This window comes from Amia ocellicauda (assembly GCF_036373705.1).
Source record: "Amia ocellicauda isolate fAmiCal2 chromosome 11 unlocalized genomic scaffold, fAmiCal2.hap1 SUPER_11_unloc_3, whole genome shotgun sequence".
In the NCBI taxonomy this organism is placed as follows: domain Eukaryota; kingdom Metazoa; phylum Chordata; class Actinopteri; order Amiiformes; family Amiidae; genus Amia; species Amia ocellicauda.
The window spans coordinates 294074-309108 of NW_027102661.1; the positions used below are offsets into that span (position 1 = coordinate 294074).

The 15035-nt window shown below is 43.8% G+C and overlaps 2 non-coding genes across 2 annotated transcripts; both read right to left on the bottom strand.

The window, feature by feature from the left end:
• Positions 1-13522: 13522 nt before the first annotated feature.
• Positions 13523-13595, bottom strand: trnav-aac (transfer RNA valine (anticodon AAC)). Its single transcript has one exon. It is a non-coding gene; the product is annotated as a tRNA-Val (tRNA).
• Positions 13596-14136: 541 nt separating this feature from the next.
• trnav-cac (transfer RNA valine (anticodon CAC)) lies at positions 14137-14209 on the bottom strand. The gene has a single exon. It is a non-coding gene; the product is annotated as a tRNA-Val (tRNA).
• Between the last annotated feature and the right edge of the window lie 826 nt (positions 14210-15035).

The window sequence follows — 15035 nt, forward strand, 5'->3', positions numbered from 1 at the left end:
CAACCTGTCCTGGCGTTTCGAATGGCTCCCATCGAAGCAGGCTGGTAAAACGCGCACAGGCGTTTCCCTTGGGCCAGCCTGTGAGATAAAGGTTTCTAATTTCACTGACCTATTTTGCAATGCTCAAGGGCACATCAGGACACTTTGGAAACTCTTTCAAAGGCAGGACGCCCTGCGCTCTGACAGTGCCTGCACTTAGCCCAACAAGGTGATGCTGAATGGCTTGTTCAAACGGCTGGTGGTCTTCCTTCACCAGCAGACTATCAGAGCTATACTGCGCCTTCAACTACATAAGAGTAACAGCAATGTCGCCGATCCTGCTACGGTCGTATTGTAACAGCAACAACATGTATCGATTTTAAAAGTGTCAGTTCCAGCGCCTCGCAAAGCTACCCTTCTTCGATCATTAGTTCTCAAGGTCAGGATTTCTTGCCACTCCGAGGAAGAGAAAACGCCGGCCGGCCTTGGGGCAGAGAGATGAGGACGGGTAACACGGCACTGGCATACGTGCACCGCGGGTTGTTTCCACCCAGTTTCGAACCGGGGACCTGTCGCGTGTGAGGCGAACGTGATAGCCACTACACTACGGAAACCGACCCGTCCTGGCGTTTCGAATGGCTCCCATCGAAGCAGGCTGGTAAAACGCGCACAGGCGTTTCCCGTGGGCCAGCCTGTGAGACAAAGGTTTCTATTTTCACTGACCTATTTTGCATTGCTCAAGGGCAAGAGGATCCAGAAAAACAGGTTACTGAAATGATGTTTGACGCCGTGGACTGGCCGTTCTTGAAAGAGGTCATAAACTGTATAAATGATGGTTTTGACATCTTGACCAAATGTTCGCAACTGGATTTGGTTAGAAGGAGAATATGCTGGATTATGGATTATATATCCCCCTTGAATGACGACGACGATGATAAAACAGACGACGTGTGGGGTTTTGGAGGGGGGTCTGACGGCTCAGGGGCTACTCTCTTCTAAGAGGGCGGTGTGTCATGACGTAGTGAAGAGATAGGATAAAAGGCGCAACAATTCATTCATGGTTTAAAATTAAAGAGAATGTCTTACCCGAAAGCTGCGGACGTCGACAGGCTCTACAGGCCTCTTCAAACCCGGGATCACCCCTGGTTCTATTCCCCAGATTTTGTATACACTCTGGAACCCTTTGACTGCGGTTACTCTCCAAGACCTCAGACCCCGGTCCCTCAGGACGAAACAACATGCGGTGCGATGGATGTCCAAATGAGTCTCGGGGATCCCCAGCCTCTGGAGCTCATGGAGGGCCTCGATTTTGCCGAACTGTCTACCGTCTGTGCGTCTCAGGAGGGGGTCAGTCCAATGGATGTAGAAACACCCCACAAACCACCAGGCGAACCAATGAGCATCGGACAGTCCCGGGGGCGTGATGAAGACGAAGGATTTATGCCCGGGGTATGTGACCAAGTAAGCAGAGTGGTTAAAAGCACCCTGGTGTATATTCTGAGTGCTCTCATCGACCGAGCTCTGAAAGAAGTCTGTCGGGGGTGTGAAGTGAATCACCCCAGTCAGTTGAGACACAGTTGTTTGTTTGAACCAGACCGTTACTATTTCCTGTTCTATTTCAACGTGTTTTACAGAAGACTGAACAAACCGTGGCTGAAACCGGCATTAATCAAGGCGCTGTCTTACTCCCACATACATGTCACTGCGGGACAAGTCCAGAAAATCATAGATGAGATTTTGCTGGAGCTGAAAAAGGAGCCGTTTATAATAGAGAAACTTGGGCAGCTGCTCAATGACCTGGATGAGCCGAGTAGAAAAACCGCTGGCAAGCTAAAAGCTTATTTCTTCCGTAAAGAAGTTAAAGCTGGGGACAGCGACGAAGAATTCGACATCTACGCCACTGATTCAGACTCTGACCTGAACTAAGGGACTTTGAACATGGGGAATGTTCTGGACTGCTTCTGCAACTGGTTCTGTCATCAACACTCTGCAGCTAACCTGAGAGCGCTATTACACCATGTGCTTGACAGAAAAGTAGCCAACGCGAGCCTTTTCTCTACAGATTTAACCATCGATGAGGATCAACTTTCAAACCTGGAAAAGTTAATGGCTGCTGTAACAAAGATCGGGGGGTACGAACACTGGGATGAAGCGCTCAAGGGGGCCAAGAATGATATTAGGCCATTTCATCAACATCTGTATGACCTTTTACTGAGCATGTTTAATACACCTCTGTTTAATTTTAAAATAGGTCATATTGTTGTTTATTTACATATGTAACTGAGGTGTGTGCCTACAAGATAAAGAAACAGGTATATTTGTTGATATAGATCAAGTAACCAATCATCTGATTTCTTTTTGTCTGGACCGTAGAAAAAATTGTTGTGTATGTTATACTTTTCTCAAATGTCTAAAAAGGGGTATCTGCTCTCCTGAAGTTGAATAAAAAACCTTGTATAAAAACTTTGCGCATAGTGTGGGTCTGTGTGGTTATTTGACAGAATGACTCGGCAAGCTCCCCAAATGCAGGAACTATACTACAACCCAGCCAAGATTGGGGGTTTGGCGGGTAAGAAGGGTTTTCAAAGAGGACTCGCTGAGGCCGGAGTGAAGGTTAATGATGTGGTTGTTTCAGAATGGTTACGGGAACAAGACGCCTATACCTTACATAAACCTCTCAGGATTAACTTTAAAAGAAACCGCGTATATGCAACTGACATAGACTCACAATGGCAAATGGATCTAGTCGATATGTCAAATTTATCAAAACATAACAATGGTCACAAATTGATGTTGATGTGTATCGATGTTTAATCAAAATATGCCTGGGCTCGAATTCTACATAATAAAACAGGTTGAGCGGTGACGAGGGTCTTTGAGGATATATTGTCCCAGGGTCGATGTCCTAAAAAACTGCAGACTGATTAAGGAAAAGAGTTTCTCAACAGAGAATTTCAGAATCTACTGAAGAGACACAAAATACATTATTTCACCACCGGAAATGAGCTTAGGGCATCGGTAGTGGAGAGGTTTAACCGCACCATAAAGACCAAAATGTGGAGATATTTTACAGCGGTCAACACGTTCAAGTATTTTGATAAAGTTCAGGATTTTATTGATGCTTACAACCAAGGGTATCACACCAGTATTAAAATGAAGTCTATAGATGTTGATCAAAGTAGTTCTTTTCAGGTCTATACAAAATTATACGGACCATTTATTAAGAAGGGAAAAACTACTTATAAGTTCAACATCGGTGATGTGGTTCGCGTTTCAAAGCTAAGGAGTACTTTTGCCAAAGGTTATGAACAAACATTTTCTGACGAATATTTTACAGTTACCGAACAGTTGGCTAGAGCCCCCCCCGTGTACCGGTTAAAAGACTATGACGGGGAGGATATAGAAGGAACGTTTTACGAAGCCGAGTTACAAAAAATTATTGTGGGTAAAGACAGTGTATACAGAGTTGAAAAGATATTAGCTGAAAAAACCCAGAACCGGAAAAAATATGTGTTGGTGAAATGGCTTGGATGGCCTGAAAAGTTCAATAGTTGGGTCCCGGAACAACAGGTTTGCGATATTCAATCCTTATAACAACATGCCTGCGGGTGTGTTGGGGGCATTACTCTCGATACTCAAGATGGAATCAGGAGGCTTCTACGTGACTCTACCCAGTAACGCCTCTCTCGATATATACCCTAAAAATGAAATATCCAGTTACACGGTACAATTTGGAAAATCTATAGATCTAAGAGGGTCGTGGGAAGTGGGGTTGGCGGAAATACAGTATCCTTACACTTGGGCTGTTTTACAAGATAAGGATGCCACCTTCGCCATTTTTGATGATGTTAAAAAGAGTCAATGGACATTCACGATACAAGGAGGTTATTATGACAATGTGGATAAAATATTAGATGAGATGCATAAACAGTTCTCAGAAGGCACCCCCAACATCAAGCTATATTACAACCCTATTAAAAACAGAGTATACAAGGTGTCAAAACCAGGTATTAGCATTCAAACCAGCGGCCAACTGGGGCGTATATTAGGGTTCTATTCTGACACAGAGAGCAGGTTCTCAGAAGTGGTGGGGCGGCTTTTACACTCTTTATGTGTATACGGATATCATAACCCACCAGAGGGTCGGGGATAGTTATGTCCCCCTTTTGAGAAATGTACTTATTAAAGGTAAAAGCAATGACATGGTCACAATTACTTATGACAAGCCACACTACGTACCAGTCTCAAAGACCCACTTTGACAACATCACGATCGAAGTCAAATCGGATCAGAATATCAACGTACCCTTCCGCTTCGGTAAAGTTAAGTTGTCAAACTACATTTTCGACCCCTGAAACAGTGTGTACATTATTAAAATGGCTACCTCGAGGGGTTATGTAGATCCTAGCGCCAATGTGGATTATTACAAGATGCAAGATGGAACGGCTTGCCCGGTTTTGTAGGAGCCCCCACAATGTATGGCGCCGGTCTAGGAGGACTCTTTCGTGGTCTCTTTAGAATGGCCGTACCCCTGCTTAAGAGAGGCTTTGCTATAGCCAGACCCCACTTGAAATCAGCGGCTAAAAATATTGTTAGTGACGTGTTCACCAATGTTATGAACCGGGCAGCTAGCCATGAGCATCAGGAGGGTTCGGGTCTCATGGTAATGGCGAGGAGGGGGGGTAAAAGAAGAAACAGCATGTGTCCACCAGGGGGACGATGATCCGTGGCTAACAGAAAACGAAGAATCTCTCATTCTCCAACATATCGTGGAAACACTCGGAGAAGGAAGCAGCACAAGAAAAAACCTGCAAAAAGAAAGTCTCAAAGAAAGAAAAATAGAGCCTCAGGATATATCTTTTAAACATGTCTTTTGTCCACAGTCTATTGGAAGAATGCGTCAAATCAGAACTGGATCTGTTTACAGTTCCATACACTCAAACGAGTATAGATAAGAGCATATATGTAGAGATTCCCCCTCTTTCTGCAATTTCAGACATGGCCCCTCTGGAGTTTTTTATAGCTGGCAATGGCGAGGATTATAATGATTTGAATAACACATTTATTTTAATGAACTGTAAAGTGACTAATGAGGATGGCGATGCAATCGAGAAGACGGCCAACGCTGGGGTCATCAATTACCCGGTGGCCACCATGTTTTCACAGGTGGATGTGACCCTGGGAGATCGGCTCATTAGTCAAAGCAGCAATACTTACCCCTATAGAGCCATGATGGAGTGTAAACTTAATTATAGTGAGGAGACCCTAAGCAAACAGTTCAGCCCCGGCCTTTTCTTCAAAGACAACCCGGAAGCTATGGACGACAAGGATCCAGAGGGACTCAATAAGGGTTTGCAAAAAAGAACGGCCTCTTCAACAGAAGGGAGGACCTTTGAGCTAATGGGGCATATCAATGCAGACATATTTTTCCAAGAAAAACTCATGCTCAACGGGGTAGACATTAAAATTAAAATGATCCGTAGTAAAAGTGCTTTTTATCTGATGACCCCTGATACTGAAAAATATAAACTGACCATATTATCGGCCTCGCTGTTTGTGAAAAAAGTGTCCGTCTCCCCGGCGGTTAAACTAGGACACGCGCAGGCGTTAAGTACCCGATCGAAAGAGTCTATATGAAAGTCCACAGTATCCCTGCAGGGACACGGGTGATGAACCAGGAAAATCTGTTTCTAGGACAGCTCCCAAAACAGGTTATTATTGGTCTCGTGGATAATGATGCATTTACCGGGGTTTACAACAAGAACCTTTTTAACTTTAAACATTATAACGCGGAATTTATAGCGTTGTACGTCGATGGTGTGCAGGTTCCATCCAGACCTTTTCAACCTGACTTTGAAAACGGCAATGCGGTTCGTGAATATTACAGTGTAGTACTGGCTACGGGTCGCCATCTCAAGGATCAAACTCTGCTGATCGATCGCCGGGAATACTGCAGCGGTTACACCCTGTACGGTTTCAACCTGACCCCTGACGAAGAGTGTGGACAACATTTTTCACTGATGAAGACGGGCAATATGCGTTTGGAGATGCGTTTCAAGCAGCCTCTACCACGCACTGTAAATATGGTCGTGTATGCTGTGTTTGACAACATTATTGAGGTGAATCGGAGGAGAAACGTTCTGTATGATTATTATTAAAATGAACACCAGAGAGCTCAACCACATCATGAATGCCCTGGCCGGCTCACGGAAACTGTTTCAAGGAGTCTACGCCTGCGATCAGCTACCTAAATTTAAGATCAAGAATTTACCTGCAATGTACATAATCAACACACACCCTAAAAATATGCCCGGAGAACATTGGCTGGCTATTTATCTAAGGGAGGACCACCGTGGTGAATTTTTTGATTCCTATGGAAACCCCCCGGATTTCAGACCTTTCCCTCGGAAGATCAATAACTTTCTGCTCAACAACTGTCAAGAAACCATTTACAGCGGTCGTCAAGTACAAAGTCTTCAGACCTTCACTTGTGGTCAGCACTGTGTGTTTTTCTTATATCATAGATCTAAAGGAAGGTCATACCCCGATATTATGGCCTTGTACAGTGAGGATTTAGGCCAAAATGATAAAAAAGTGGCAGAGTTTGTCAGTACACTGTGGACCCCCCTTATAACACAATGACTTACGACCCTAGCCAGTCATGTATACAGATGGGGTGTTCTTGTGAGGATTTTAAAAGATGTCATGCATGTTAAGGTGAAAAAATAATGAAAACAGCCTTTGAATCATTAGTTTTGTTTTTATTCAAAACAATTCTTATACAAAGCAGGGGTTATGTTATAAATAAATGTACAACATTTGAAAATAAAAAAAAATAAATAAAAAATTGTTTGTCGGGTCATTATTTACAGGGGAGACAAATAAAAACATGAGATTAATAAGCTTCCCAACGATGGATAGATCCTGAGGATGGTCGCTAAGCACGGTCAGAGTAATGAGATATCGGAGTCAGATCAGGCTACACCTCTTTACACAGATGGATTTTTTGTCGCGTTTCCTGGTTAGGAACTGTGGATTGGGGCATGTTCAGACAGGCCATCGCCTGTAGGAAAGCATTCCAGCCTACAGGTCGGCGACTCTCGGGTACCTTATTAGTCCTATTGACACTCTTCAACAAATCAAACATGTGTGAACCTTTGATCAGTTGTCCTTTAAAAACAAATTCACCCTGTTCATTCCAAGCCGTTACCCGCGGTTTCTGAACCATTTTGTGCAGGATATATTCTGCATGTCTCCTGCTTCTGGCCGGCATGTTTCTCAAAACATCCGTTACAACATCTCCCTCTGAACTCTCAACAGGTTCGGTCACCGCAACATCTTTATCAACCGTACCCCCCGCATCAGCCCCAGAACCATTTTCTTGAGAGGCCATGGTTAAAGTTAAAATGTTTTGATCCTTTTCACCCTGTCTAACCAGACGGAGGTAACGCTGTAACGTGTTGGTATACAACTGGGCTTTGGAATACTGATTTAAATCGGCCCTGGCCTGTATAGCTTTCATTTCAGAGTCCAGGTTGTTTTCGGCCGTTTGTCTAATGGGCTCTTGCCCGACAACATTTTTTCTCAGTTTCTCAAGCTGCTCCTGAGGGATCAAAAACATTTTCTGAGCATATTCCATTATTAACCCACTCTGGAAGCTAGAAGACTGGTTAGGAAAGGCACGGCTATGCTCAACAGCGGTCCTATAAAACCCCTGGTTTGATTAATCTTCTTTCTTTTTCTTTTAATAGAATACTTCTTATTAGCGATGATCTTGATAACTGCTTTTTGTTTTTTGAGTTTAGAATGTTAAGAAGGGGTTAGGGGTATATTACCGTGTAAGATGTTAAAAGCTATTTCACACATGGTCTCGATCAAATCCGAGGGGGCCCCTGCCAGCACAGCTTTCCTATGGCGCAGGCTCCCCTCAAATAACATTTGCAAAAGTGGCAGATTTCTTTTAATCCGAACAGACATTCTTATTTATTTCCTTTTCTTTAGCACATACACTGCCGGCCAATCGGGCGGGCACAAACCTGTTCTGAGGCGAAAGTCTTCTGGGGTTTGTGCTTTTAAGTCCGCAATCAAGTACCCGTAGGGTTTTTTGGTGGCATCCTCAAATGCCTCCAAAAAGAACTTGGTCTGGTTAGGGTACATTTGACGAGCCAAGACGGTGACCTGTAGTTTATCTCTGGGGTTTTTAAAAAGAATTATATAATTGGCATTTAAATTAATAGTGCGGCTTTTTTTACCTTGAAAAAATAGATTTTGAACTAAATAAATAATACTTAAATTCCTATGATGAGTGTACTTTGTGAAAGCTTTTTCCACTTCACTGTTGTCACCGGCCTGCTCCATCAGGTCATCAAGGATCACTAGGTTAGTTTGACCGGGCGGGAACAAGTCATCGTCTTACAACGAGGCGGGGAGACCTTGCACAAATTTCAGATTATTTTTTTTCGAAGCCAAATCATCGTAGAGAGGTTGCCAGCAAGAGTAACACCACACTATGTTGTCAAGAGCTTGGGACACGGTTGCGTCCACATCTTCTATGATGTTCCTTATAAGATAGCTCTTCCCCGAATTGGAGGGACCAGCTATAATACAGGAGAAAGGGTGTTGAAGTCTGTTATCAAAACCACCGCTAATATCCATAAGGCAGAGTGGTATAATCAGTCTTCAACACTCCTTTATTGTACACCACCCTGAACCGTTTGTTTAGTGATCTATTTTCCAACGTGTACTCCTTTTTATTGCGATAGATCTGATTTCCGGCTGTAATAATCTCACGAGGAGGCGCGTCTTTCTCGGTTACAAAACTTTCTACCAGGGTCGTCAGAGACTTGATGTTAATGAGCTTGTTGTTACAATGGTTCAGAGTGAAACCCTTAACTTTCATACAGGTCTTACCCGCAGCCGTTCTGTATGCGTCTTAGGACCCCCTGAAACAAACTCCACTATGTGGTCCTGAGGATCTAGTTCGCTTGTTAACTCCCCAAGGTAGTCCCCGAGGGGAGGGACCCAATCCCCTGGCCTGGTGACAAAGATTACAGAGTCAGAATCATGATAGAGTGTGCGTTCCTGCAACTGATCCATTAAGTTGTACAGTTCAAGCCGGGCGTAAGCCGTGGTAAAAACCGCTATGAAAACATTAACGTTCCCCTGTTTGGTGGGGAAATCTTTAGGGGCCCTCCACTGGACCTGTGCCACGTGGTCATTTAAGAATTGAAAGTGTGATACTGCATGTTGTTTGGAAAACATAAATTCTATAAACTGTTCAGGGGTTTTAATCAAGGTTGTGTTTAGACGGTAATTTCTTTCCCCAAACTTACCCCACAGACTGTTTAAAATCAGTTTGGACATTTGTCTCTTGGCGGGGTTTACAGTTATGTTCCTGCAACTTGGTGATGTCTGAAAAGGCAACCATCTGTTGAGAGTTTAAGCCAGCCCTCTGATGAAGCGTTAAAGCCTCTTGCAGAGCTTGGGGTTCAGGCATGTCGGGGGTGAGTAGTTTTATTAAACTGTAAGCAAAACAGAGCTTATTGTCCCCACTGGAACTCACCACTAATTGCCTGAGCTTGGTCCTAATTATGTCGTTCTTCAAGCATTTCGACAGTCTTCTAAGCGCCCCACCCTCAGGGTTACGAACCACATTCATTACCAGAGACAGACTTTCATCAGCTAAGATGGCTGCGTTACTTTGCAATAACGCTTCGATTTTAGCCAGACATCTAAATTATCTCCACTCAGCATTACAGATAGGTTGCTAAACAAATCATCCCCTCTGAGTTCTAACTGTACAACATCTCGAGGTCTGACCCTTTCAGCAACCTGTTCAAGCATTTTCTGCAAAGCCTCGTGTATGTTGACAAATATTTCTGCATAATTGTCACAATTTAAAAGTTCTGCAAAATTAAAACACTGAATCATTTCAAAATTGTTATAGGCCGGTCTATCTATAATCACGGGATCACTGGTACTCTTGGACACATCATCATTTTGAACAAAGCCTTCACCCCTACATTCTCACAGAGCATGTCCTCCACAGCCTTATCAGTCTCAGAACCCTCCACATTCCGAACACCCCCACTGCTGACATCTACAAAACCCCCTTTTTGAGGAGGCTCATTTAAAGCCTGTAAAAGTCCTTCAAAGATATCCAAGACCCTCCTCTATAGTGATGGCTGCTTCTGCCGCCATCCTGTGTTCTAATTGTCTCAAATCATTTATAAAAGGGGCAGAATTTGGTTGGGGTAGCTCCTCCAAAGCCTCCACCATTTCAAACAAATCGGGGTGAACTAGGGGGTGAACCTCTATAAGCGCTACCGGTGGGAGGTGGTTATTTAGATCATTGACCATCTGTAACAGGTCGGGGTTCACCGGTAAGTCTGTTAATTCACATTCTATCGGTGGTAATTGGGGGTTATTTAAATCATTTATCATTTGTAATAGTTCCAGGTTCATTGGGACATCAGAGGAGTTCACAACAGGGCCGGGGATGTTCTCTCGGGAAGGTCTTTTTGGGGCCCTAGCTTGTTCATAATCCTTTAGTTTGTGAGTTCTTTTACCAAGTCAGGAAATTTTTTAATTTATTTTTTATTTTTCCAACAACCCACAATAGTAAGGCGTTTTGTGTCTATTAAAACATTAAATACGGTACAATTCGTTAGTAAGGGTATTAATAAGGGTGTTTTGGCTCTCTATCACCAGGTTTTGCCCCACTAACACAAGTCTTTGATTTTGTAACAAAGTATGTAGCAACTCATGCCGACTTTCAGGAAGTAGCTCCGGGGGCTGGTGGCCTGGCTCAGCTTCAAAGGATGGTCGCTCCGGTAAATCTCGGTCGAAGGAGGCAGGGAGCGAGCGTATACTCATGGACGGAGACCAAGAAGGCCTTTGCGGTGACACCCTGGCCAAGCACGGGGTACTGTTCCGCGTTTCTGTAGCCAAGAAACGGGTCTGGGGGGACGATGTTGAAACCAGGCCGTCGTTGGGTGGTGTGACCGCCCTGACTGACGGCGACCCCTGAGGTTGTTGGATGCCTGTATTTGTTCCGCCCGACAATGCGGCGGGCTGAATCTGGGGTGTTGAATTACCCCCAGAAGGCTGTGGCCTGAGTAGATGTTGGGGGGTCTCCAAGACCACCGTGGGGGATCCTCTCGGTGATCTCACCGGGGAAGATGTTTGATCCCACTTAGACGGGGTAATTGTCCTCAATAGCTCATCCACAGAATGAATATCCCAAGAGTCTTGGGAAGAATAAAAATATACATTACATTTACATCTTTAAACGGCGACAGAAATCAAATTTAAAACAACATGTCCAGGACATTCAAAACCTTTAGCTTTTTTAGACCTTTGAAAATAGCCTTAGACATTCACTACAACGCCTTATTATTTACAGACAATATATTTATTAGGACTTGATAATAAATGTAAAACAGAGAAGCCGCTGTAAATAAACTGTTTCTTAAATGTTTCTTTAAAAACTGTAATATTGTTAATAAAACACACACACACACAACATCATTTCATTTTTAAACGAACCTTCCAAGTGTAAACGCTTCCTGATCCCGGGACTTCCTGTTTCACAAACGTTTTCACGATCTTTTTAAATATTAAATACAATGAACACCTTCAAGTCTTTTCCTACAACCACTTTAAAACAGAAGTATAATAGCGGGAGATAAGCCAAACAACTTACTAAACCCTTTCGGACGGCTTTACTTCCTAACCAGACGGTACGGCAATCGGTCATTTCTAAACACGTTCCCCAGAAACAAGCCTAGACCTGTCCGGACTTCTAAAGATCTTTCCCAGAACCCCCCGCCCTACAGGAAACGGGCACCCATCGCTTAAATATTAGCCCTCAACGGGCAAACAAAGCCCTTTTAAAAACATTAAAGTTTGAAAGATCTTACTTACCTCCACAGAATAATCGTTTCTTAAGTTTTTCGGCTGGTTTAGCTTTTTGCACCGCTGTGAAGGTAAGAGACATGTTTAACCTTTAACCACACCGCTTTATAAAAAGCTTTAACCTCTTACAGGCTGCAGATATATACTCACAGCTATCAGATACCGGGGCTGACGGCCTTTCAGATTCTTGAAAGGTTACGGTTCTCGAAGGTAAAACGAAACAAGCCCTCGATGTGGAAGGCCTTTCGTTGTCTCGAACCACGTTTCTTAATACTGTTAGACAGGATAATTTTTTAAAATTAACAAAACTGGACTCAAACATCTTACAGAAACGTTATACAAACAAACAGGGGTTTAGTTCTTACCCGGTCGGCAGACAGCCTGTCTAGGGACAACCACTTCTCTTGGTCGATCCTCGGAGACATTAATCACAGGCCTTTCGATAGTTTCTGTGTAATTAAAGAGACCGGCATTAATATATATTAAAATGTTTTCATAACTCTAATGAGCCACTTCAAAACCACACACACCCATACATAAGAACCCATGAGCGCAAACACAAAAATCTTACCGTTGTTGTTCCAGATGATCTCCTCAGCGTTGGGAATTAACTCCTGTTGACTGGCTGAAAAATAATTTTACAGAACTTAAAACAGATGTTATAGCCTTATTTACAATACATGCACACAACACGCTCTGAGTCAGTGAAAATAATCTGAAGACTTACCAAAAAACTCGTTTAAATCGAAGTCGCTGATGTTGTTTCCGGACACTGTTGATCTTTAGTCTTAAATCGAAAGGTCAGTATGAGTCTGTCGAGCTGAAGACCAGACCTTCATACTTATACTGATGTCCACATGCCGGATCTTCTTGTAAGGCATTGTTCTGGTCTGGCCTTTGTGCCGCCCTGTTACCAATTAACATATCAAAACCAACCAATAAAATGACACTGCATCAAATTTCAAATAGAAACCAAGATGGAGACGATCTCTCTCCTCTCTACTCTAAACTTTTATTAGAACCTTTTGGTCTCTCAAAAAAACATTTTTAAGCATCAAGACCTATAGTCAACAACCACTAAGAATATTTCAGGCCTTTATAAGCGCTAAAAAACAACCTGAGCCTAGAAAATAAGCATAAAGATCTAAAATAACTAGCGCTTTTACAGTGATTTTTTTTTTTTTTTTAATAGCGATGCTTTGTTTGGTATTAAACAAGTCACAAACTACTCAGAACAGCTTTTATCCCCGCAAAAGAGATATTTGGGTTTATTTTACAAAGCTTATAAATTATATAGGTTAAAAGTATTCTGAATGTTTTGATACCACACGCCATACCTACTGTTGTCTTCTACACCTTACGGTAGCAACAAATCTAACTACTGCTTTACTTTAACAATAATAATGACGGCGACCACGATGACAACAAGAACAACAACAAGAACAACAACAACAACATCATCAGATTTTAATTAAAAGTGGCTACACCAGCGTTTACAATTTCAACCTGTCTACAGACGGACGCTCTGAGTGCACCGATTTCGGGCACTCCAATGAAGAAAAGCCACCCACCGCCTCCGGGGAACCACGAGGGCAAGCAGGACGAAAAGGGCCGGCCCACAGCAGGCTGTTTCCGCCCGGTTTCGAACCGGGGACCTTTCGCGCGTTAGGCGAACGTGATAACCGCTACACTACGGAAACTGACAACGCGGCGTCTTGCTTGAAACGGTTATCATTGAAGCCTGCTGGTAAAACGGGCTCAGGAATTTCAGGTCGGCTAGACTGTGAGATGGCGTCTGAAGTGCCGCGAAAGGATGCCATTTTCACAGACCTGTTTGGCATTGCTAAAGGGCACATCAGGACACTTCGGAAACTCTTTCAAAGGCAGGACGCCCTGCGCTCTGACAGTGCCTGCACTTAGCCCAACAAGGTGATGCTGAATGGCTTGTTCAAACGGCTGGTGGTCTTCCGTCACCACCAGACTATCAGAGCTATACTGCGCCTTCAACTACATAAGAGTAACAGCAATGTCGCCGATCCTGCTACGGTCGTATTGTAACAGTAACAACATGTATCGATTTTAAAAGTGTCAGTTCCAGCGCCTCGCAAAGCTACCCTTCTGCGATCGATTGTTCTCAAGGTCAGGATTTCTTGCCACTCCGAGGAAGAGAAAACGACGGCCGGCCTTGGGGCAGGGAGATGAGGACGGGTAACACGGTACTGGCACGCGTGCACCGCGGGTTGTTTCCGCCCGGTTTCGAACCGGGGACCTTTCGCGTGTGAGGCGAACGTGATAGCCACTACACTACGGAAACCAACCCGTCCTGGCGTTTCGAATGGCTTCCATCGAAGCAGGCTGGTAAAACGCGCACAGGCATTTCCCGTGGGCCTGCCTGTGAGATAAAGGTTTCTATTTTCACTGACCTATTTTGCATTGCTCAAAGGCACATCAGGACACTTTGGAAACTCTTTCAAAGGAAGAACGCCCTGAGCTATGACAAGACTTACACTTACCCCAACAAGGTGATGCTCAATGGCTTGTTCAAACAGCTGCTGCTCGTCTTGTGCCACCATCAGACAATCACAGAGCTATTGTGCCTTCTACACCTTACGGTAGCAACAAATCTATCTACTGCTTTACTTTAACAATAATAATGACAGCGACCACGACGACAACAAGAACAACAAGAACAACAGCAAGAACAGCATCATCATCATCATCATCATCAGATTTTAATTAAAAGTGGCTACACCCGCGTTTACAATTTCAACCTGTCGACGGACGGACGCTCTGAGTGCACCGATTTCGGGACACTTAGGAAACTCTTTCAAAGGCAGGTCGCCCTGCGCTCTGACAGTGCCTGCACTTAGCCCAACAAGGTGATGCTGAATGGCTTGTTCAAACGGCTGGTGGTCTTCCGTCACCACCAGACTATCAGAGCTATTCTGCGCCTTCAACTACATAAGAGTAGATAGTAGGGTTTTTTGGGCGCGGCCTATTTTGTTATGATGTATGCCCTAAGCTTATTAATATTCCTACGTCGTAATTGGGGGGCGTGATTTTAGGTAGAGTTATTTCCTTAATTATTCCTACGTCATATCCGTCAGAAAGTGTACACCCATAAAACCCTGAACAACAAG